Genomic DNA, 26,109 nt, shown 5'->3' with positions numbered 1-26,109 from the left:
TTGAATTTGTCTTATCCTCTTTTAAAGCCATCCAAGTTGGCATCCATCAATGTCTCATGTGGGACTGAATTCCACAACTTAACTATGCACTCTGTGAAGAAGTACTTTTTTTGTCTCTCATGAATCTTCCAGTATTCAGCTTCATTGGATGTCCACAAGTTGTAGTGTTATGCAAGAAGAGATCCACTTTCTCCATGCCATGAATAATTTGATACTCTTCTATCATGTTCCCTCTGTCTTTCCTTTTATCTAAACTTAAAAGCCCCCAGTGCTGCAACCTTTCAATCAAGAGACCTCATACTGCATGCCATTCACAGAGGCTGGTGCTATGAATCTCTGTTCCTTTCGATGGCTGAAGGAGATTTGTGACTGAGCATGCACAGTCTTGAATGTCTTTCATTGCAACTAGCCCACAGCTTGAAAGCATTAAGTTCCTGCTTCATGCTCCAGATCTGCTGACACACCCACAACTTTTGTTGTATTGTACGGTTTGGGAGTCCCGAATCCTGATAACTCACAGCACAGTTCATTGCATTCCTAAGAACCACTCGGCAGTCTGAATGTGTCCTGGTGTGACAGGGGGCAAATGGCCTGAGGGGAACCCTCCTCACAGCAAAATGAATCCAATTGTACAGAGTGGTCCTCCCACACACAACACAATATAGTTTTCTTTTGCTAGACCTTCAGAAAATGAAGCCCAAGGTGAGTGGGCAGAAAAATCTTTGTAAACGAAATTAACACTTTAATGGTGTTGCTTATGGGCAAGGGATAATGCAGCAGGTATCATTGTACCAGAACACTGGTGGGTTGATTACTTAGTGTCCACCTGAGAGTTGAGCTCCATAAATTGCATAAGCAGAGGCGATTCACCATGGAAGGCAGAGTAATTTAGTTATTGATTTAGAATTGTGATAAACCAGCCACTCTGGTCTCGAGACTGTAAAATACACTTGTGAGAACCTCCACTTATTGCTTTCAGAGCTAAACAACCATGAAGAAGTAGATAAACAGTTTTGGAAGAATAAAGTCAATGTGAAACACTTGGTGGCATGCCTGAAGTGCAATGTTGAAATCCGTCCTCAAAAGAAGTGATCCTTTTTGACGTGCCTTCCAGACACCTCCAGTAGCAACCTCTCTATTAGTGATCTCAGCCAGAATCATTGCTCCAGGCTAACTTACAGACCCAGAATTCACAGCACATGCAGGTGACCAAACAATGCTGGGGTAAGCTCTCTGTCAGGTACTGCTGGGTATAGCACTCTCATGTGGCAAGCATCTTAAATATAGGTAGGAACTTTTCAGCAAGGTACCTTCAGGCCCATAATTGACTCCACCCAGAGCTTGGAAAAGTTACTTTTTTGAACTACAACTCCCATCAGCCCAATCCATGCTGGCTGGGGCTGATGGGAGTTGTAGTTCAAAAAAGTAACTTTTCCAAGCTCTGACTCCACCCTTCCAGACTGACCACTGAATCCTCCTTTGCAGCATGGAGTACTAAGGGCTTCCTGTTCCAGCTGAGCCTTGATTGAGCATCATGGCTTCTGGTGCCTTCCCTTATTCTTGGTTACTGTTCCATCTTGACTTCTCCTCTCATCCTGATTCTGCTTGTTCCTTGCTCCTGACTGCTGGCTTGTTAGAATCCTCACAGGTTTTGCTATTCCCAATGGCTGGGAGGCTTCTAAGCATGTCCAACTGAATGCATTTAGAAGCTCACGTTGGATGTTGTCACTCACTGTGGAAAATCAGAGATGGAGCAAGGAGGGATGTAAATGTTGGAGATGGCATGAGGCTTGCAAGCGCAGCCCCACTCCCCCTGTGAATGCTATACTGTACAGTAAAAGAAAAGAAAAGAAGGGTTTCCTTTAAATCCATATCATATTTTAATCTCAAAACCTCGGGCTGCAGCCAACTAAGTTCTACACAGAATAGACCCACTGAAATCAATAGGCCTAACTTAGTCGTATCCATTCATTTCAATGGGTGTACTCTGAATATGGCAAGCATTGGATATAACCCCTTGCATTTTTTTTCTCTCTCCAGGGATTTCCCAAAACAAATTACTTAAAATCAGATTCTTTAGCTCTGAAATGGTAAATCAGGTTGGCTTAGGGGAATGGGCCAGAAAGAATTGATTTTTTTTTTTTAAAAAATGGCCATGGGCTTTTGTGTGTCTTGTATGGCATTTGAATAGTATGTCCTTTCTGAGAAGGGGACCGTTCACCACTGGGAAATTGATCAATGGACAATGCTGTGTGGCAACTGCTGTTTGCTTTAGAGAACTCTCTCTGACTAGCCCACTTCCTGCAATGCAAGAAGAATAAATGACAGAAGTAATTTTTTTCTTGTTTCACTTTCATTCATCTTATTTGATCAGCACTGAGCCAAAGTGACATCTCATCAGACCCAAAAGTCTGTTTCTGTTGCAGGTTCATCAGAGAGTGGCATTTAAAACACAGACATTGCGGGAACAAATGTATTTGCCAGACCCGTCCATCGATGTAAACCTGACCTTTATCCTGTACATTTATTGACACTCTGGTGTTTTGTATCATATTTTGTTATTGTGTGAAAGAGATGAAAGGTCCTTCCTTGGGGGGGGGTGGAACAGTTGTTCTCCCTCTGATCTGCAAGTGATTGCATATTCAGAGATATGAAGGAGGGAAAAAATCTCCCTGGTTCAGGAGGGTAATCTTGGATTCTAGGTGTGGATCCTCTTGATAATTTGGTTCCTAGGGGAGACAAGCATTCCATTTCAGATTTAGGAACATAAGAAACTGCTTTAGACCAGGTCGGAGTATTTGTGCATCTAACTTAGCCTTGTCTACTCTAACCAGCAGAAACCCTCCTGTAATACCTGCTAAGTAATTTTATTTTTTTTAACTGGAGATGCTAGGGACTGAATCTGTAACCTTCTGCAAGGAAGCATGTATTCTACCACTAAGTTATGCCTCCTCCCTAAAAAATCATCCCTCCTACCCATTTGTCATGGTTGTTTTTTAAATCCCTGCTATATCATTTGGAAAGTTGTTTGTGCACTGTGCATTTGGATATGTCTTAGATATCATAACCAAATTTTGCAGGATGGTTCTTGAGATCAAACAGCAATTTTTCTGCCTGTTTGGATACATTTGGATACTGTTTTGAATCAAGATGGCAGACTGAGCCTTTCAAAACTGTGCTGATTTTAATCACTGATTTCAAAACTGGGCTGATTTTTGTTTGTTTCTCAGAATTCCTGAGCAGCACTGGGTACAAGGCTTCTAGTCCTTAATAATAACCAGAGATATACATATCCCTTGAGGAATAATTGTATGCATTTGGAAATATTGAGCTTTAACTTATATTTCCAAAGTGGCAGTGCTGCTCATAGATGTAAAAAGCAATCGCTCAGTATAGTACCCTTCAAATCCATAGCTCTGCTCATGCAGAGCACTATTTCCAAGGACTGGGTCCATGCATACATTTTCTAATACATGGCCACATTCTTTCATGGACAATGTTCCAGGGGGAGGTATAATTAGGGATGGGGAGAAAATTTGACTCAGTTCTCATTTAAAGATTAACTTACCTAATTTGTATTTTCCACCACAATACACAAACTAAAACCATCTTTTGAAATTTGCACTTCTCTGAATTTTCCAATGTAGTTCTCCAGCCATGTGTACAAAAATGCATATATTGGGGGTAAAGTGTCCATAAAGTACAAATATTAGTGACAATGATATACAAACATGCACTATTTTAAGGGAAATTGCTTTGCTAAAAATGTATATATTAATCAAAATGGCATAGAAGCATGTCTATTAGGAGAAAATTTCATCAAAAATGCTAAGAATTATCATGAGAACATTTTTTAAAAAATGAAAACTGGTGTGGAAATATAGAGAATTGAATCTGAGACTGGAAAAATGAGAAAGTGAGATATACCAAAGTAGTCTGATTCGCTCATCCCTAGGTATGAGGCAGCTTTCACTGACGGTGATACTAATATTTAGCACTTACATGTGCTTTAAAAAAATATCATTAGTTTATTAAAGTTCTCTCTTTTTTTAATACTGAACAACAGTTCCTCCCTCCCTCTCATGCGCTCCCAACCCCAATGACCTCCCTTATAACGGTGGTTTTATTTCTGCCATAGAGTCATTTAGGAACATAGGTAGCTGCCTTATTCTGAGTCAGACTCACTGGTCCATCCAGCTCAGTACTGTCTACATTGATTAGCAGTGGTTGGCCAGGGTTTCAGGCAAGGAGTCTCTCCAAGCCCTACTGAAGATACTGGGGATCAAACCTGGGACCTGCTGCATGCAAGGCAGATGCTCTACTGCAGCGCTATGGCCCTTCCAAATTGTTTCTCAAATTGTGTAGTGTATGAGTACATGTTAGATATTTAGCAGGTGAGGACTGATGTAAACAAAAAGTAATTTCGAGTCAGAATCCGGTAAGTATCTACGTTAAAGGTTCAAATTGCTACATATGCACTATCTCATTGATTGCCACATCAACCCAGTAGGATAGGCTAACATTATTAGATTTAAGCTGCGGAGAGAATTTTGACTAAGGCCACCTACTGGGTTTATGGGAGAGGTGAGATGCAAACTCTTTGCTCACAGTTCTCTCTCTAGTACCTAGATGGGGAATGAGTGGTCTTCCTGATATTGTTGGACTCCAACTCCCATCAGCATGTCCAATGGCCAGAGATGGAGGGCGTTTGAGTCCAACAACATCTGGAGGGCCACAGGTTCCCCATCCTTGCCCCAGTACATGGCACTAGGATCTCCTCCATATGACCTTTTATTGAGCATTCATCCTGATTTACTTGCACAAAGCTTATGCAGAGGTTAGACTATATCCAAGCTTTACTGAGTAATCCTTCTGACTTGTTTGCAGGGAGGTTTTTCATCCTGATTTGCGGTGTGGTGCTTATACATCTTCTCAGTAACCATTCATGAATCCCACACTTTGAAGTGCATTCCCCTGTGACTTTCCTATCCACAAAAAAACTCTGTTGGGTTTTTTTAATGTATAGTTTATTAGGGCTTTCACATTATTACAATAAAAGATTACAATCCCTTATTCTGTCCCTCCCACCCCCTTTCCATCTCCCCTACCTCCCTTTAGCCTCATGCCCTTTTCTTTTTCTTTACATACATTTTCATTCCTGGTGTTTCACTGTTTAACATGTTATGCATAGTAATATAGTGCCAAATTCAGAAGCGCAGGGTCTCTTCATGATAGTCACAGCCACACACCCTTCCCCCTTTCTTTCTTTTGCTTTGAGAATGAGATCCATGTTAATGCCTTCCCCCACAACAACAGATGTCCCTAGGAGCCAATCAGCATGAAAGGGGAGAGTGTTAGCTACTGAAAAGAGTCTTCTCAGTGGCTGATTCACCTCCTTTCACTCTGATGGGCTCCAATCAGCAGGAAAGGACAAGGAAGCATGTTAGAAGACTCCTCTCAGAAGCTAACACATTCCCTTTTCAAGCTGATTGGCTCATAGGACGCTAGAGACATAGTGACCCTGCTGGGACCCTGCTCCCAAAAAAGTAATGGTTCTAAGACCCCCTGAGACTCCGGACAAGTACATCCCTGGTGGTCTGTAAACATGGTGCTGCAGCTGCTTTTTATCTGGTGTGTGTGTGTGCATGCACATGCTGGGGATCAGTGTCTAACACACTCCCCTTACATGCTGATTGGCTCCTAGGATGCTGGAGACATAGGGACTCTGCTGGGGCTTTGCTCCCAAAAAAGTAAAGGGTCTAAGACCCCCTGACACCCTGGATTACTACACCCCTGGTTATGCAGGTTCATAAGCTCAGATAAGGGTTAAGACAAATGAATGTCTATGTTCTGTTGGGGTCCCAGATTAACTGCCATTGAGTTGGAGAAGTGTTTGCAGCTGCATTGCATTGTGCCTCCCACTTCTTCTAGTGGTAGGTTTTACTCGGTGAAGAGTTCAAACAATGCACTTCAAATCTCTTGGACATTTGACTTTCTGTGTAATTTATAGAGCCCCTCATGGGCTGCTAGTTGCAGGAGGTCTTATATCCAGTTCTCTGTTTTAAGTGAATTTGTTGCACAGCATTTTAATCCACTTTGCGCAAACCAACATTTCCGGTATGTGCTCAAATCCCTCTCTCAAGGCTCTGACAGTTCTGGAACCGACCTAGCTGTCACTCCAAAATCTAGGTTGCAGTTGTTCCGCTGCTTTATTTAAATCAGCTCTAACAACTCTCCCCATCTTCTGAGCATCAAGCGTTGCCTTCATTCGAATGATCCTCCGGGGATCCTTGTGAGCCACTTTATGAATACCGCCTTTATTCTCGATGTCCTCATAATTGACACATATCCATATTAATGGCAGATGAGAGGGACTGCGCTTCAACATTATGTTCGGCGCGGAGAAACTTTGACGAGGATAAATAAAAATTAATGACACAATTTCATCTGTGCTGGAAAGAAAACAACACCCTCCACATTTTCCTAACTAATTGGCTAAATAATGTTTTGTGAGATTTCACTGTATCCCTTACAGAAAAAAATAATAATTGGAATTTTTCCAGCAGCTCAGAACATTGCTGCACCATGCTGGTAAATCCTTTGTGAATCGTAGCTGTGGTGCTGTTTTCAGCCTTCTAGGCTTCAACATATTGAAACAGTCAACTTTTGGCAGCTAAGCAAGTGGGAGGGAGGTTGGAAGGAGAAAAACAAAAGAATTTAATATCATCAAGTTGGATTTTCAAACACCAATATTTACTCTAGCCTAAAGGATATGCAATTGAGGGCACAAGCATGAATGCCATTGTCAAATGCACCAGCACATTCACTTTTAAATGTTAATGGCAACATTTGCCGCTTTGCTGTAGAGTTCTGTATGTGGCATTCAAATAAAATCCAAATAAACACTGGTAATAGGCAAACCCTGCTTGGCTTTGAAATGGAAACCATTTTCCCCCCTCAAATGGACCTAGAGAATGCTAAATAAAAGGGGGAAATGTAGGGGGGTTTGTTTCCCGAGGAAGCTCCAGAGAAAAAAATGAGAGAAGTATACCCCCTTCCCTAACAGTTCCTCCTTTTCCAGTGAAAAAAGCACTCCTGAGAGGGGGGAAGGATAAATGAAGGAGGAATTGCTAGAAACTGGAAGCCTTATCTAAAAATAAAGATCTGGAACATGGTCAGGGCACTGGAGAACATATTATGGTGGTTTCCTCTGACCCCTGATTCAATTCAGGAGGCAGAGGAAACTAGCATCCCATGCTCCCCAGCAGAAAATACCCCCCCGAGCACTCTTAGGTTAATCTTTCATACTTGCTGCCCTGAGCTCTTGCTGGGAGGAAGGGTGGGATATAAATCAAATAGTAATTAAGTAAGTAAATAAGTAAGTAAATAAAATAAAATAAACATTAGGAGTGGCTGGCACAAGCTCTCTTCTCCAGCAATCCCTTCCTGCTGCCAGTTATCCCTTTTGTCAAAGGGTAGTCATTGCTGTTTGCTTAGTGGGGAGGGCAAGCTAGCGGCAGGGGTAGAGCAAGGTCTCTTACAAGCCAGGCCCTAATTTGGAGGGGGCTCAGGTTTGGTTTATAATGGGTATAAGGCTTTCCAAACTGGGCGAGTTCATATTCCAAACGCTCTCATTTGTGAATTTGCACCCATTATGAATCAACTTATGCGCTACATGAAAAACAAATTTGGAGTCTTGGCTTCAAACTCCAGGATCAGCTTGTGGGGCATTTGTCTGTGCTAGAGAAGCAAGCTGAATGCAGGCCTGGCTCCAGTGAGTGGCCAGGTTGGGCCCTGACCCACGGCTCCTGTGACCCAGAGGGGCCCCCAGAGAGACCCTTCCTTAAGGTGGGAGGGTTATGCTCCCACTCTGTCATCTGCAGCAGCCTCAGGTCATGCGATCTGCCGCTGCCATGGACCACGGAGCAGGAACTCCCAGACACACACATCCCCTATACAGGCAGTGTGGACTTCAGAAAGACTGCCCACCACATCTGTCGCATTAGCATGTCAGTGTGCATGCCCCACTCACTGCACCTGCATGCCTGCCATCACCCAAGATAGCAGCAGGGACATCCCTAAAGGGTTAATGCCCCCCCACCATCTTGGTTGATGGCAGGCATATGTGTGCAGCATGTGCAGCGCATGCAGCTGTGCACTGACACGAGATATAGGTGGGGCGGGTGGACCTATTTAAGCCCCGCACCGCCTGTATCAGGAAGGGGTGTTGGTCTGTACAGCGCTGTGGGGCCAGGGCAGGCTGGTGCCCACTGGCCCAGTCATGCCTGGTGCTGGCGCTGGCCTTGGCTGGATGTATGGGGTAGGTGAGATTGGCAGTGGGAGGAGAGAACAAGCAAGAAGAATGTAGGAACAACTGAAAAGGCATGGAGATGAAATCAGAGCTTGGAAAAGTTACTTTTTTGAACTACAACTCCCATCAGCCCCAGCCAGTATGGCCACTGGATTGGGCTGATGGGAGTTGTAGTTCAAAAAAGTAACTTTTCCAAGCTCTGGATGAAATCATATAAAATTCAGAGAAAACAGCACTGCCAGTTTGTTTCTGGACCCATTTCAAGGCCCTTTAATGCCTTCCTTCAAGACAATCTTTCTCCATATTGACCCCCTCACCTGCTGATTCCTTCTTCAGGAGCTCTGCTCTGTTGTTGTTGTTCCACATGTTTCTCTGAAGAGTCTTGAGGCGGCTAGCAAACAATAAAAAAAGCAAAATAAAACAAACACAATGCCTAAAATCTCCCAATCACCACTATACATTTCAAGCAGCATAATACCACTTTCAAGCATTGTGGCGTCTCCCAAACAATTCTGGGAAATGTACTTTGTGAAGTGTGGCAAGACTGTCAGGAGACCCCTATTCCCCTCACAAAACTACAATTCCCAGAATTCCCTGGGAAGAGGGGTTGATTGTTAAACCACTCTGGGAACACTGTGAGGGGGATAGGGGTCCCCTGAAAACTCTCAGCACCCTTAACAAACTACACGTCCCAGGACTCTTTGGGGGGAACCATGACTGTTGAGAGTGGTAACCTACTGCTTGAAATGAACAGTGCAGATGGGTCCATACACTCAAATTAATTGTGATCAAGACAATGGTGGCTGGTGCCCATGGGGACTGGTAGGGTGGAAGATGGGGAGCCCAGCGGTAGGTGGAGCCAGAGCCAATGGCAGCCCAAGCCAACTAATTCTAGTTTCATCCCCATCCTCTTCCCTGTTGAATTCTACGAGGCCAACATTGAGACTGAGAACATAAGAACAGAAGAAGAGCCTGCTGGATCAGGCCAGTAACCCATCTAGTCCAGCATCCTGTTCTCACAGTGGCCAGCCAGGTGCCTGGGGGAAGCCCGCAAGCAGGACCCGAGTGCAAGAACACTCTCCCCTCCTGAGGCTTCTGGCAACTGGTTTTCAGAAGCATGCTGCCTCTGACTAGGGTGGCAGGGCACAGCCATCATGGCTAGTAGCCATTGATAGCCCTGTCCTCCATGAATTTGTCTAATCTTCTTTTAAAGCCATCCAAGTTGGTGGCCATTACTGCGTCTTGTGGGAGCAAATTCCATAGTTTAACTATGTGCTGAGTAAAGAAGTACTTCCTTTTGTCTGTCCTGAATCTTCCAACGTTCAGCTTCTTTGAATGCCCACGAGTTCTAGTATTATGAGAGAGGGAGAAGAACTTTTCTCTATCTTGATGCCATGCATAATGTTATACACTTCTATCATGTCTCCTCTGACCTGCCTTTTCTCTAAACTAAAAAGCCCCAAATGCTGCAACCTGAGGAAGAGGAAGATGACAGGCAGTGTCACCCCTTAGACTGGGGTTGTAAATAAGAAGGCAAGCAGATGGGGGCTGGCTGATGAGACACTGAGGTTTGTGGGGCAGCACCCCATTGGACCAACTTATCAGCTTATCAGCGCTAAGTACCAGCCCTGATAGCCAAGCAACAATTAGGAGTGTACTTTAAGGCTCTCAGTTGTTTCTCTGTAGCCACGTGACTTGGGGAAAACAGCCACATGGGCCAAGGTAGGACCTCGGACTGGCCTCATTTGGCCTGGGGCCAGAGGTTCCCCATCCCTGCTTCAGCTCCTTTCTTGCTTTTGTTCTTAAATGTTTGACATTTTAAAGCGAATTGTCGCAATTTTGCTCTCTAAGCAACTTCAAGGTTTGTTTTTCATATAGCACATTCCTTAGATGTTGGCACTCATATAATGCAAAACTGGCCATGATCTCTTCACATATTGAGTTATTATGATATTGTTAGGCTGGCCCAAATGACAGTGATCCTGTCTTTTTGGAAAATATACTTGTTGAAACAAGTGAGAAGGGATGTATTTAGAAGCGAAATTGGAATATTATCTGGTGTTCGGCAAGCTTCTGTATGAAGACTTGTGGCTGTGACACAAGGCATTTAAGGCTGCATTTTGAGTAAGATCTGTACCCATCTCGCATAACCTTAACAATATTCATTCCTTCTTCAGCTCGGAGAAAAACACAATTCCGGGATTCAAGGAGGTGAGAAATCAGACCAACTCATGCAAGCTGAATACGCAGGGCTTTCTTAGTGACCTTTAGGGCCAGCGGCATGGTTGGGCCAGCTGGGGTGCATTTTATAAGGTGGCTCTGCCCTCCAGTGTGGCCTGTCGAATCTTAAGGGGCAACCCACCTGTCTGTAATTCAGGACTTTGGGATGAGCCAGTCACCTCTGCTGTAGGTAGGAGTGAATAAGGGAACAATCCTAACTATGGAAAGCCAGTGTAAATTACATTGGCTTAAATTAAGCCTACATAAAGCATGCCAGATTGAAATGCCATTCAGGAGTGATCTACTGCTGGTTAAGCTGGCCCAAGCCTGCTAGAGGGAAAACAAGCCTATAAGAGTTTGATGTACACCACCCTTTTTTTGCTGGTGTAAGTTTCACCAGGTTGCCAGGTCACACAACTGAACAGAATTAGGATCAAGCATAAATCCCACCCTGCCCAGTCCTGCCCCTGCCATGCCCCCAGAAGCCCCCTTTTTGGGGACTTCACACCATCCTCAGCTGAGCTGGCTTCAGCTGAGCCCCAGCTCAGACAGGATGAGGGACTTATCTTGGCATATCTCTGGATGAGCCAGAGTCGTGGACTTGCACTGGCCTAGCCCAACTTGCTCATCCCAGCAGATCTTGGGTTTGGATTTCTCCTTAAATAAGTAGGACTTTCAGATCAGGCAGGTTAAAAACCGAAGCAGAGGGGCAACATGTGGTCTGTCTTCCAATTCTGTCACTCCCTCCCAGGCAAGACAATATTGTCTGTTGATGAGCTTCAAATCCCATCCTTCCTCCAAGGAACCAAGGATGGTACAGATAGTCAGCCATCCCTCCCATTGTAGCTTCACATCAATCCTGTGATGTAGGTTAGACTGTACAATTGTGACTGGCCTAATATCAACCCATGTGTTTCATGGCTGAATTGGCATTTGAATGAGGATGTCCATGGCCTTAGCCCAACTCTCTAAACTCTAAAACAATCTTGCCACTACACTACACATATTAGCTGGCTCCTACATTTAACAAATCCTACAATTAATCAAGGTTATCAGGCTTGTTTTCTTGGCCAAGCCTATTGGAATCAGACACGGACTCACTGGTGCACTGTTCTCCAGTATATTTAATGAGAAACTTTAGTCTAGAACATTTCATGGGTCGGCTTACAGGTTGTGCAAGATTCTGCATCTCTACACAACATAATCAGGCATTACAACTCAAAGCTCAGATGTTGTCACAGCAATTAGACCCACCCTCTATGAACCTTAAATAGACAAGGGTGGGTCTTTTCTACTTGAGTGAGGAAGGTGTCACAGAATGGGAACACGTGTGAATGAGTGCTCCCCCTAGGGGGGAAAGTGGGGGCCAGCTGAGCCTGATGGCTTAGTTGTCCAAGGGTCTGGGGTGATGGGGTTGGTGGCACTTCCTTGAGATCCTCCTCCTCTAAAGGAGGTGTGCGTGGCAGCGGCAACTTGTGAGAAGAGGGGGTAGAAAGGAGAAGGGGTGGGCTCTTGATCAGCTAGTATTTGTTCTGTTGTAACTGGAACTAAGGGGGGAGGTGTCCCTGTCAAAAGCACTGAACCCTACTGTCTCAGTACTTACTGGTTGCAAGTTGCTAGGACTCTCCCCCAGGTCCCATTCTTTGTCTTCTTCTTCATCATCACTCCAGGACTGCTCCACAGTGCTGATGACAATGATGGACTCAGGCCCAGGGGTCATATGAGCCCTTCCAGGCCTCCTGGGCCCTGGGACTCTCTCCATGCCACACACGCTTCCAGACACACCCCTCCCCAAGCCACACCCATTACCAACCTTGTTTTACACCCAACTTGAGTATTCTGCCTGGTGGAAATGTGTTCTTGAGCTCTGATGAGGCTTCTCGCTTGCCAGGATGGATGCAGGACAGAGAGGGGTATGTGAGCACATGTAGAAACTGGCCTACTGCACAAAGGGAAAATTTACATTTGTTGATCGGCCCACTTTGCCTCTGGCCCTTCCCACCACTGGCGTCTGGGTGCTGGCAAATTGCATAGAAAGGATGGTAGCCCTTGGAGTGAAAAAGGTTCCCAGTCCCTGTTGTAAGAATGAAGAGTTCTACCACGCTTGAATGTGGCCACACACTAACGTATATAGGGCTCTTTTCAATTTTGTGTGTAGCATGTATGTCATAAGAAAGTGCATAGATTTTGAAATGATGTCTATGGTGCATGGGCTCCACAGCTAGGAAGCCCTTAATGCTTCCTGGTGCCATTCATTTGTAACAAGGCAGTTCATGCTGCAACATATTTATAATTACCTGGCTAACAATGCTTTATCTGGATAGTGAAGCAAGTACCATTTGCCCCTGTAATTATTCTCTGACTTGGATCATATACCATGCTGGACCATGACCCTCCCTTCCTCTTTCACTGTGGCACCTTGACCATAGCAACATCAGCACCAGAAACCCTGGGAAATGTAAGTTTCCTAGGGTGCCTGATTCCTTGATATGGGAACCGACATGTCCTAGGGCTAGGGTTACCATCATTTTGTCACTTCAGAAAGAGTACATTTGGCTTCGATAAGTGAAAAGTAAGAGTATGCTGTTGCACCATCTCAAAAAGAGTACATGTACTCTTAAAAGAGTACGGTTGGTAACCCTACCTAGGGCTCCTTGTGCATACTCAGTGGGAAAGAGCCATAGCTCAGTGTAGAGCATCTGCTTCCATGCAGAAAGTCCCAGATTCACTGCCAGGTCAGTGTACCCAATACTGAGCTAGATGGACCAATGGTCTGACTCCATATGAAGCAGTTTCCTATGTTCCTCATGTCAGGAGAGTGGAGGCCAAGATTAAATTTCAGAATCAAAAACAAAAGAGCCATCCCCCCCCCAACTGGATATGGGGCAGCAGCTACGTAGGCTGAGCCCAATTTTGAACAGAACTTAGGGAAGATCACCCGTCACTACTTCCATCCTCCTAATATGGTACATCTTATTTTATTTTATTTATTTATTTATTAAATTTATATACCGCCCCATAGCCGAAGCTCTCTGGGCGGTTTACAACAAACAAAACCAGTAACATACAATTAAAACCACATATCATCAATTAAAATAAGATTCTTGGGCATCCCTCTTTGACATAAGCAAATGCTTTCTGTTAAGATGTTTCCAGCCATGAGATTTATGAGATATTTCATAAGATTTTGCCTTGTGTCAAAATGGACAATGTTAAAATTGCAACCCGTACACCAATAAAACGCAGTAGAGCTGATGTTACTGGGGTGGAGAGGTGTGCAATGAGGCTATAGCCCCAAGGCAGTTCTGCAAACTTGTCAACAATATAAACATATTTCTTTAGCAACTAGGATCACAAAGAATCAAAGCATGCAGATAGCATGACCAATAAGACAGCTATTCTTGCAACAGTACTTCAGGACAGAAAATAAGAGGTTTAGGGCTTTGACAGAAAATAAATATTTGTCTGCAATCAATGCCAGTACTAAAGATGGCACCTATGAAAAAGTGGTATATAAATAAACCAAAACATAACATAACAGCATCATCTTTGTCCTTTGCCTCGGTCTGCAAAAGGCTCTGCTGAGGTGACATGCATAGGACTGAGCTGTAAAGATCTCTTGGGCTTACGGAAGTAGCTTCATGATACAGCATCAGTGCTAAAGCAATTAACTATGCAATGCTGAGTTTCCTCAGATGTGAGTCCTGTTGAATTCAATGGAGTTTCCTCCCAGATAAATGAGGTTAGGATTGCTGCCTTAATTCACATCTTTAATAGGAAAGGAAACCATTGTCTCTATTCAGACCTGAATGAATAGGGTTGAACTTCTTCATGAGTTGTAATTCAGCAGTTTCATGAGAAATGAGGTGTTGGTTGGTTGCCACCAGACTTGGGTCATTTGTCAGTCATTTTGTCTATTGAACATATGGATTTTAAATAAAGAAGCTGCATTTTGGGGAATACAAATGAAACAGATTGACTATTTGATCAATGAAAGGTGGCTATTAAAAACAGTTCTGCTGGCTGACAGTGATACCATCAACAAATAAATTTAGTTTTGCTTTGGAGATACCTTTGTTCTTTCTAATCAAGAACACTTTAAATGAGCTGCCACATGTGTTCACCATTCCTTATAACAGTTGTCACTAATTTAATAGTGCTGGCTCAAACAGAAGCAAATAGCCAATTAACAACAGAGTATTTAATCTCCTGGACTTTACATCCTAATGGTACCAAGGAGGGAAATATTGCTAGGAGAGTTCCCAATTACTCTTTTCTGATCACTACTTATCAAATGATCTGAGCCCAGTCATGCAAATGAGCTGCGTATCTCACCAGATCAAGGGGAAACGAGTTTTCTGAAACGTTTGCATTTCAGTCCACGTTTGGTTTAGTGTCAACAAGCTAAATGTTTCCAATGTAACAGAAGTTGCCTCCTTTTCCTAGCATCACTCCTGCCCCAGTACCATCCTGTTCACTAGGGACTGAGAAGAAATTTGATTCAGTTTGCATTTAAAGGGGAACCTACCACATTTGCATTTTCCAAAATGATCGGAGATGGAGTCCAACAACATCAGGAGAGTCACAATTTCTGCATCCCTGCAGCAAGACCTTTCAGCTCATCTCTAGTTCTGCAGATGTTTTTGTTTGTTGCTGCCAGCTTCGATTTTATTTGTATGCCTTGTGATGTTTCATAGTAGTTCTATGTGTTTTTTAAAATTATTTGTTCACCAGTCTGAAAAATATTTTGTGCATCACCTAAATAAACAAAACAAAAGCTTTACAAATATTAGCAGGTAGATTGCAAAACTTTTAAACTCAGACTCTCCCTGCTGCACCAATGCCACTGAGGATTTTAGCCATGGTACATGGCAAGGACCAGTGGAGCTTGTTGAAGAGAAAAGTTATGTTCACTGCAAGCAAGAGGGCCTCACACTCTATCCATTAATAATGATCCAAGCTGGAGTGGTGTACAGTGAGAGGTCACATATCAGCGCAGGCTGATTCTGTCTGCTCAGGGTGGGTCATCTCAAATGAGTGCAGCTGACCCCACACTGTCATGCATTGGGAATATGACATGGCAGTTACAGACCAGCCATTTGATGTATATTTTAGAGAGTTAGCATCTAGGAATTTTTTTCCACCTGTAACTGAGTCTGAGTTAGTGTTTTCATAAATATTCTGTATACGTTGGTTCCAAATATTGGATGGTGAAAAAGAAAATCCATGGTGAAGAGGGGGAAAAAGATAGCATGTTTCTTTTCTTTCATTCTGTAGATCAAGACTGGGGAACCTGTGACCCTCCAGATGTTGATCAGCCCCTGCCAGTCTGGCCAATGGTAAGGGATTATGGGAGCTATAGCCCAACAACCTCCAGAGAGCCAGAGGGCTGGCAAACCTTCTGTACCAGCCCTGCTGTAGAGAGCAGCACTCTCTACAGAGTAGAGAGGGTTTGCCAGCCCTGCTGTAGAGAGCACACTGCCACTTGTCACAAATGAAAAAGATGCACTTCTTAGGCACCATCTGCATCATACATTTAGAATGGAGACTGGTGGCTCTGATGTCAGTGGGGGCAGTGAATCTGCTTTCAAGGAGCTCTCCAAGGTGCTGGACTTATTTTGGGAACAGATCCTTGAAAGTACAGACTAAAACCCAAAGTGGATTCACTGCCCCACTGACATCAGACCCACCAGCCTCTACTGCATTTAAAGCAGTATCATACCACTTTAAATAGTCATGGCTTCCCCCAAGGAATCCAAAGAACTGTAGTTTGTTAATGGTGTGGTGAGTTGTTGGGAAGCCCGATTCCCCTAAAATTCCCAGAGTGATTGAACAATCAATCCCTCTTTCCAGGGAACTTTGGGAATTGCAGCTCTGTGAGGGGAATAGGGGTGGCCTAACAACTCTCAGCACTCTTACTAAACTACAGTTTTCTGGATTTTGGGAGAAAAGCCATGGCTGTTTCAAGTGGTATGATACTGCTTTAAATGTGTAGTGCAGATGGTGCCTTGCGTTCTTATCCCAGCCTTCTTTCAAGGAACCCAGGACAGGTTGTATGGGTTAGAACATTTCTCCCTGAGAAGCTAGGTTTTTACCTGCAGAGGCCAGGCTTCTCCTTGTTGCTGTTTCTTTTTAAGATGGAGGCATTGGGAAATGATACCCTCCACTGACAGTCCACTCAACCATCTCAGGATTTGGCCATCTCATCGGTTGTGAGGCAGGCAAACATTTTAAGCGTCAGTTTCAATGAAAAGCAGCCCTCAGCTACTAGATGCAAAAAAGAGATGGGAAAAGCACACAAAATGGTCACAATCTGATCTTTAAAGTCCCTCAGCAAACCAACAATTGAGTGACTGCAATTCATTAAAACCTAATTACCAAAAAAAAAAAAGTCAATAGTGCAATTTAGCCTGAACAATATTCATCATAACACACCATGGACTTGTTTTAAAAGAAGAAGAAGTTCAACTCCAGGCTTTATGAACAAGCCTTGAATACTGCTCTGTACACAATGTCACCAAGCACTTCAGTGCAGCAATTAGCAATGGCAATTCAATTTTACTAAACCTGGGAGGGATGGCAAAGAACAAACCCAGCCTTGCTATATTTTCCTGAAGCCTATTATAAATTGTTGGTTTATTAATTACACTTATATCTGGCAAAGGCTGGCTATACCATGCACCAAGGGGAAGCAGGGGCCTTCAGGTAGTGGAATTTAGGAGGGGGGTAGAGGAAGGCAGGGAATAGGGGCCACATCTGCGCCATACATTTAAAACACTATTATCCCTCTCTGAACAGTCATGGTTTCCCTCCAAAGACTCCTGAGAACTGTAGTTTTTAAGGGTGCTGAGAGTTGTTAGGAAACCCCCTATGCCCTTCACAGAGCTAAAATTCCCAGACTTCCCAGAAGAAGAGAGATTGATTGTTAAACCACTCTGGGAATTGTAGCTCTGTGAGGGGAACTTCGCTCCTCCTCCAGCTCCAAAAGGGGTCCGAGTGGGAGCGCATTTGCAGTGGTACTGGAAGACCAACAAGAAGCCACTTTAGGTGCCTGAAGGAAGTGTGTGAAAGGGAGGAGTGGGCAGATGATATTTAATGCCTTTCTGCCCACCTCCTCCTCCTTCTCAGCAAGACGCAGCACCCAGCTCTCCCTCCCAGTATGCAGTGTGAATATAACTGGTCACCATAGTTGGGGCCGAGTAGGAATGTTTTGTCCTCTTCTGTGATTGGATGGCAGAGGGGATTTTTTCACCTACTGCATGCTGTAGTGCTGGGTAGGAGCAGTTAGCAATGGGTGTCGGATAAGTAGGTCAATTGATTTGGGACTCTTGTAAGGATGGAAAGATCTGTCTGTTTCAATTCTCACAGTTTCTAATTTTTCCTGTGTTAAATTCAGTTCTCTACATTTCTACAGTGATCTTTTTTTAAAAATCCTCATGAAAATTCTCCAACATTTTAGTGTGAATTTCTCCAAATAAACACATTTTTGTAGGCAGTTTTGACAAAGGTACACTTTTTTGCAAGCCACTTCTCATCGTGTCATGCCTTTTTGCCTGTTATTTTCACTCATGTATTCATTTTTATGCACACTTTCCCCTAATATATGCATTTTTGTAAACGTTTAGTTGAGAACTGCATCCCAAAATTCTGTGTTTCGGTTCTCATATTGTTTTGGAAATTGTGGATTTGATAAATTCTGCTTGAAATGCGAACTGAATTGAAATTCTTACCCATCCCTAGTCTCTTGGCAGCTGCATGCAGGAAAGGGAAGAGGAGTACAGAAATGGTGAGTACCTTGAGGCACTTTTCCAGGGATGTCAAAGACTTGCACTCTGAGCTGTGTAAGTATGGGGTAGGGTACAGATCACTTTTGAGGTTAACCTGTGTCATTCACTTAGAGTTGTTGGGCTTTGAGGTGGTGTGAGTCAGGATGAGCTCCCTCCTCACTTGAAGTGGGGTGGCAGGGGGAAAGAGCTGGACTTAAGACCAGCTTGACTCTCTGTAGAGTAGGCTCACCTGGTCATCATGACAGGCTCAGGGGCCTGATAGAGGTTTTGCACATTTCCCACACATGGTCTCATTTCCCCTATGCAGTTTGTAAGTTCTTAAGCTAAAGTTAACAAAGTGGCCCTAGTTAAATCACATATCTTGCCTCTTGCCTCATTATTTCCTGTCTCCTAATGGAGACTTCAGTCAGTGGAATAGGGGTCTCCCAGCTTTCTGTTGTCACAGCGTCCAATCAGATGCCGATGGGAAGCCCACAAGCAGGGTGTGAGTGCAACAGCCCACTTGTGATCCCCAGCAAGTGGTATTCAGAGGCATACTGTCCTGATGGATTGGACTGATTTGGGATAGCCACCGCTTCAGGATACTGGATAGTATTTCTCTATCTATTTCCAGCAATAAAACACTAGAAAGTGAAATAGAACTGCATGGATATCATTCTGAATCACTGTCATCTCTGTACAAGCCCCTATAGATTTTAACAGCAAATATCCTTTCTGCCACAGAAATAATTTTCTCTTAAGTTTAATAGCCCTACACACCGTTGAGTTCCTTCTATCCAGTTCTCTGGGATTTTTCCAGGAGGATTCCAAGGGTTTATTTTACAGTGAGCTGCTGTACATTCCCCTCTTCATGTGCCTGTCTCGGATCAACAGCCCTGACTCAGCCTGTGAAACATCAAAACTCCATGTGGACATCAGCTAGCTCATTGGCGCTTGTCATAGGCAGTTTTCTTATATCCTCTAATCAATCAAGATAATTTCAATTAAGCTTAATTGTTCTGTTGGGGTTCTCGGCTTCAGACAGCACAGCAGGTAAGAATCACCCAGAAACTCCAATGACTTAATCATTTCTTTAATAATGCCTCTTGTGGTTTAGAGAGAACTAACCCTCTGTTGACTCTCTGTGACTTTTGCGTCAAGAAGAAGGAAGCAGGGGACAATGCTATATTTATATATATATTGACAATTTATACAATTACAAATTCTTGATAATTGGGGATAAAGAGGGGAGCAGGGCAGGAAATATTTTTAACAGTCCCTTTAAGCAAGAATGCATGATCTGTTGTTGTTTTTTAAGGGGGTATTTCTAATATAATGATGTTTATGTATCCCGGTACTACAATTCTCCAAAGTTTCTGCTCTTGTGTCTATTTTAGCAGAAGATTCATATACACCATACCTTTAAAGCGCATCCCCCACCCACTCCAAACAATCCTGGGAACTGCAGTTTGTTAAGGCTGCTGGGAACTATAGCTTTGTGAGAGCTAACCTACAGTTCCTACAATTCTTTAGGGGAAGCAATGTGCTTTAAATGTGCTTTCCAATGTATGGTGTGCACACAGCCTGAACCTAGGACCTTCTGTACAGAAAACATGTACTCTAACATGACCAAAATGGAAATCACAAGGAGACAGGTGCGATTCAAGGGAGTGCTGCATTGGAAGGTTTATTCTTGCAAAATGGTAAGGAGACTGTATTTCAGTTAAAAGCAAATTCCTTGGGGGAACCTTTCCTCTAAATAGTTCCTTGATCATTTTAGATGCCCTTTTGTATTTCTTTTGTTGCTCTGTGATAATGTTTTTTATTTTATTTTTTAGTGTGTGTGTGGGACATATGGCAGGCAGGACTGGGGAATATAGGGCTGCCCTCCACAGAAGGCTGTGGAGGATGACCTGTTGATGGTGCCACATGTCCCTGCAGCAAAACAGGCTGTGACCTCAGCACACACTTTTAGCATTGTGGCATTTGTCCTCAGGAATTCTCTTCCATTAGAAATCAACCCCAACATGGTTATGCTGAAAACTTTTCTTTTCTTCCCAGTCTTCCAAGCCAGTGTGGCAAAGTGGCTAGGATGTCGAACTAAGACCTGGGAGACCAGGGTTCACGATCCCACACGGCCATGAAGGTCACTGGGTGACCTTGAACTAGTCACTGTCTCTCAGCTAACCTACCTTGCAAAGTTGTTGTGGGGATTAAATGGAAAGGGGGAGAAACATGAGCTCTTTGGAGGAAAGGCGGGGTATAAATGCAATAATAAATAAATAGCATATTTCATCTCTGCTTTTAAAATTCTTATTGGGTTTTTTTAATGTCTTGATATTGTTTTTATGAACAGTATTATATTTTACTAGCAGCCTCATACCCAGGAATTTTAAGAAACCAAAAAATCAGTGCAGTTTTGAAATCAGTGGATAAACTTAGTGCAGTTTTGAAAGGTTCAGTCAATCATCTTGATTCAAAATGGCATCTGATTGTATTCAGAGACAAAAAACCTACTTCTTGATCTCAGGAACCTTCATGTGAAATTTGGTTACAATATCTTAAGAGGTTCCAAATGCATAGCAAACAAATAACTTTTGAAAATATAAAGATGTCTGCGCTCCACTTTAATGCTGGTTTATTGTTTTTTGCATTTTTTTTAATCTTCTATTGTCCAGTGGAGCCGAGTTTCATTAGAGATTGTAAGCTGCTTTGTGGAGGAAGCTCCCCAAAAAGTGGGGCATAAATGTTAACATAAAATAAAAATAAAGGCCAGCTATATTGATGCAGGTATGCACTGCCTTTAGTTTAACCAAGCAAAGCCATCTCCCCAGTTTTCACTATACCTCCCATTTGCATGTGCAAATTTGATTATCCCTTGCAGTGGTAGCCTAATTCACCTCTAACAGGGAACAACGAAGAGCTAAAAATGACCCATGTTGACAAGGAGCTTTGAAAGCATTCCTGTACCGATTGCAATTAGAGTGAGAACTGTATTCTGGATTAATGGTAACTAACCTGCACATTTAAAAAGAATGAACTTAAAAGGGCGGAGATAACAGAAGCACTATTAGAAGTGTGTGTTGCAATTTTCCCCGTACTTGGAAGAAAGTCAGCTCCTTTGATGATTCTGGACACGTAATTATACTAGTTTTCTAGCAGCACACTGACTCCAACAGTGGAAATGCAACACTGCAATTTTAACAAGGAAATACTTTTTTGAGGAAGAAAAGATCCTCAGGGATATTGTTCAGATAAAATGTGCAGCTTAAGATAGGCCTACATTTGCAAAATATCAAAACAGCTGTTTTTGGAGAGCTGAATTTCCCCTGCTTCCTTTGCATGTCAGGGATCATCCCAAACACCAACAGGATGTTGGCTGGGGAGGATCCACATTTCCTGCTTGATGGCTTAGTGGAATGTGAGCTTTGTTTATGGCACGATCTGCTAAATTACCCTTGGCTTGAAATAGTAGCCCTGTGGAGAAGAGGCTGTTTGTTGGAGACACTTCCTCACCAAATGTCCTATATATCTCTACTTCAGAACAGCATGCAGGAGATGAGCAAAGAATTGCAAAAATGTCATCTAGCCCAGCCCTTGGGCAATGCAAGATGTTGCAACTAGAGTACCCCTGATGGATGTCCATCAAGGTTCTGCTCCAGTGAACGAGAGCCCACCACCCAAGGCCGTCTGCTCTGCTGTCAAAAAACTGCTGCCGCCATGACGTTTATCCTAAGGTTTAACTGAAATCTGCTTCCTGAAATTTCCATCCACTGGTTATAGCCCTGGTCTCTAAAGCAACAGAGAACAAGGCTGCTTCATCTTCTGTGTGATAGCCCTTCCGATATTTGAAGACCATCATGACATCTCCATCCCTTTCCCTTCTACATCCTCTCTAGAAAGCAGGCCAGCGTAGAATGGGGATGAGGAAATAGCTCAAAGGTAGAGCACATGTTATGCATACAGAAGTGGAGTAATAGCTGGGAACAATATTTGCCTTCATGCACTGCCTGTGGCCTGCCTGGAAGCACCTGGTTGGCTACTGTGTACAAGACAATGCTGGACTACTGTTCATGTGATGAACCTTTTTCACTGTGGCCTGTTGACAGATTTATGACAAATGGAGAACATAACACTAATTACACTGTAATTACAGTGTAATTAATTATAATTACACTGGCTGCCTGTATACTTCCAAGACCAATTCAAGATGCTGGATTTGACCTATAAAGCTCTTTACGGCTACAGACCCCAATACTTTCTGGAATATGTCTCCTGATATGAACCTACCCAGAGCCTTAGATCTTCTTCAGAGGCCCTTCTCCTTGTTTGCCTTCTGAGGGAGGCTCAGAAGGTGATAGCAAGCGAGAGGGCCTTTTCAGTTGTGGCTCCCTTCTGTGGAATGCTCTCCCCAGTGAGGTCCATCTGGTGTCTTCGCTGACATCTTTTCAACACCAGGTAAAGATTTACTTACTTACAAAATGCCCCCCCCCCAGGCTGAGATGATATTTTTGTTACTAGTGTGCTGCCAAAGCTTCCTGTAGCTGTTATGGGGATTGTTTCTTGGTTTTTAAGGTATGGTATATTTATATTAATGTTTTCAAATGTGTTGTAAGTCACTTGGGCACCTCTGAGTAACAAGCAACTTGAAATGAAAATGGAAATGGACTGCCTTCAAGTCGATTCCGACTTATGGCAACCCTACGAATAGAGTTTTCATGGTAAATGGTATTCAGAGGGGGTTTACCATGGCCTCCCTCTGAGGCTGAGAGACAGTGACTGGCCCAAGGTCACCCAGTGAGCTTCATGGCTGTGTGGGGATTCGAACCCTGGTCTCTCAGGTCGTAGTCCAACACCTTAACCATTACACCACACTGGCTCTCACAAGCAACTTACAAGTCTAATAAATTATTATCATTATCATTATTCTGTTACAAGCAACCTTCTGGGGGCTTTATTGCTGTGGTGGGCAGGGCCAGAGATAAAAGTGGGTGGAGCACCCAATTGTGACTCTTACAATTGTACGATAGGCTACATTCTGACCACACAAAAGCCAGCGGTTTCTAACCCCCCTGCTAAAATTTCCCCACCTCCATCCAAGTAAGTAGGAGGCCTTATCACTTTTCAAGGGCATGTCCTAGCCAGACAAAAGCACTTCAGGAGAGCATGGAGCAAGGCCAGTGAAGGAAAGTGTTACGTGGCCTGAGGGCCACATTTGGACCATGGGCTTGAGGTTCCCCACCCCAACATAGAACTTCAGTCTGACCCAGCTTGGCTCTGCTTATGTTAATCTATTGTCGCACATTTATCCATCTGTTAACACCAGCGTAAAAATAATGACCTTGAATGAGATTAATGATGTTATGAACTTTGCATGCATAAACAAGCATAACATAAATGATGAGCATGGGCATCATGGGGATTTATTGCCAACACTGAATTTATTTATCACATTTATATTCTTCCCTTCCTGCAAGGGACTCAGAGCAGTCTGGAAGGTAATGATTAGTCCAAGACCACCCAGGGTAGTTCATGGCTGAACAGGGATCCAGGCTCAGGTCTCCATGGCGCAAGCCCAGCACTTTATCTACTACAAATAACGACCTATAAATGAAGTTTCTATTGGATTCTTGGCAAACTGCATCACAAGTACAGCCAAAGGGAAAAGCCTTCAGGAAGTCTAAGTCCAGTTCTGCAATAACCTTGCCCCAAAGAGGAAGCCTAGAAAGGCTCCTTGAATTTCAGAAGTTTGGCTCCAGGTGCCTCCGCCAAGTGAAACTGGGCAAGTGGCTACTAAGGAGAAGGCCTTTTTCATTGTAGCACCCCAGCTATGGAATAGCCTCCCCAGAGAGACTTGCCTGGCCCCTTCCTTATGATATTTTTGGTGCCGGGGGTAATAGCTTTTTATTCACCCAGACTTTTTAATTGTGTTTTTTAAAAAACAAAATGTGGGCTGTAAATTGTTTTATGCTGACTTCATGCAAGGGCAGCTTTTATTGTGTATTGTTGGTTTTAATTGTTTTATTGAAAGCCACCCAGGCCCACAAGCACAACTCGGATACTCCAGGTGATGATGAAGCAAGTTCTTTCCCCCTGGAATGTCCTAGTATCATGGAAAGGACTTGGCCACTTGACCAGCAAAATAGCAGATTAGGGTTCTGTCTCTGCAGGTGAAGGTAGCTGGGCAAGTATCATTCTATGGTATGGGTGAGGAATCTCAGGCCCAAGGGTGAAATATGGCCCTCCGGCCCTCTCTATTCAGCACATGGGACTCTTCCCAGGCGGCACTCTTCACAAGCCCTCCTCTGTGCCCTCCTCAAGTGCTTTAGCTGGATGGAGTGTGTTCTTGAACTGTGATAATGCCTCTTGCTTATGTAGATGGAGAACAGAGAAAATATGTGAATGTGTCAAAATCTTTCACAGGAACGCACCCTACTGTTCAAGGGTAAGAGTGATATCCATCATCTGCTCACTTTTGTCTCTGGGCGTACTCATGTCTGCCTCTGGTCCTGCCCACCACCATTTCATAAAAATTGCTCCCCCCCTTTTGCATCTGGCCATGCCCCCTTATGACTCTAGACACACCCATGTCTGTCCCTGGCCCCGCCCACCACCATTCTATAACCACTGCTCTGCCCACTTTTGCATCTGGCCCTGCCCACTTTTTGACTCTGGACACACCCAGCTTGCCTCTGCCCCGCCCACCACCAGCATGCAGCCCCCAGAACATTGTCTATGAGACAATGCAGCCCTCCTGACTGAAAAAGCTTCCGCATTCCTGTTCTGTGGAAACTGTTTCCCAATTCCAAATGTCCACCTCTGGAACCCAACCTTGCCTCCCTTGTGTGCCATTTTCCCAGAAAAACTCATTAATGGTGTGCATGTGTTATTGAGTAGCTCCTTTTAGTTTTTTCATCAGAGTTATGTGCAAATGGCCTGTTGAAATTGTTCACCCTATTTGTGGACAGAGAAACTGGGGGCAGTCATTTCACCAAATTTCTCCAGGGGAAGGAGAAACTCTCAAACAGTTTCTCAGAGGTGAGGCTTGCTATTAGCAGTGGCAGTAGCACAGCTTCTTTCTCTCTCTCTCCCTGCCAAGGTTTTGGAGTTTGTTTGCTAGTACTGCAAGTGACAACCTTGCCGCCATTTTGCATTCTCCACAACACCCTGGACCAGGGGCAGTATCCAATGTACCATTCCTTAGGTGCAAGTATTTATGCTTGCACAACAGAACTCCCCCTTCCTCTCCGCACATGCGCTCTGCACCCTCCCCAAATCTGCTCTAAAGTGCTGGGGAAAACCCCAGAACAGATTTAGGGGCCGTGCAGGGGAGGAGGAGAGGAAAGTTCCACTGGGCAAGTATAAATTCTTGTGCTAAATTAATGAGTTACTTAACCCCACATTGGATACAAACCCTAGCTTCATTCCAGGGTATTGGGAGAGAGAAAATGGCAGCCACTGTATAAAAAAAATGCTGAATATTATTTTTAAAAAAATTCTGTGACACAGCCTTCTTCTAGAGTGGCATGAGAAAAGGGGAGGGGGAGCAGGCATTTTCTCAGAAAACTATCTTCTGAGAAATTTTGGCTCCACTCTACTTTTATCACTTCTAAGCTGGAAGGGACTGACATTAAGCGAGTTTGGAAACAAAAGGACAAGGCAGAATGACACGAGCCGCAAATGGCATCACTCTGCACATTTAACAAACCTCTGGAAATAAACACTCAGGCGAGTCGTAGAGAGTTAAATGGAAAGTGTGGGTATGATCAATGGATATAATACTGTCAATGTAATGGGTTTCCTATTTAAATT

This window comes from Rhineura floridana, chromosome 13 (genome assembly GCF_030035675.1).
Source record: "Rhineura floridana isolate rRhiFlo1 chromosome 13, rRhiFlo1.hap2, whole genome shotgun sequence".
NCBI lineage: Eukaryota > Metazoa > Chordata > Lepidosauria > Squamata > Rhineuridae > Rhineura > Rhineura floridana.
This window is presented reverse-complemented; position numbering follows the sequence as displayed.